Genomic DNA, 207 nt, shown 5'->3' on the forward strand with positions numbered 1-207 from the left:
GGGTGGATGCGTGCGGGATGGATGGGGAATGGGTGGAGGCTGTATGGGTGGATGGGTGGGGGATGGATGGATAGATGGCTGGATGGGTAGATGGATGAGTGGGGGATGAATATGGGATGGATGGGGGATGGATGGGGGGATGGATGGGGGATGGATGGGGAATGGGTGGAGGATGGATGGGTGGATGGGTGGGAGATGAGTGGAAGA

The sequence above is a fragment of the Piliocolobus tephrosceles genome, chromosome 7, assembly GCF_002776525.5.
Source record: "Piliocolobus tephrosceles isolate RC106 chromosome 7, ASM277652v3, whole genome shotgun sequence".
Classification (NCBI taxonomy): Eukaryota; Metazoa; Chordata; class Mammalia; order Primates; family Cercopithecidae; genus Piliocolobus; species Piliocolobus tephrosceles.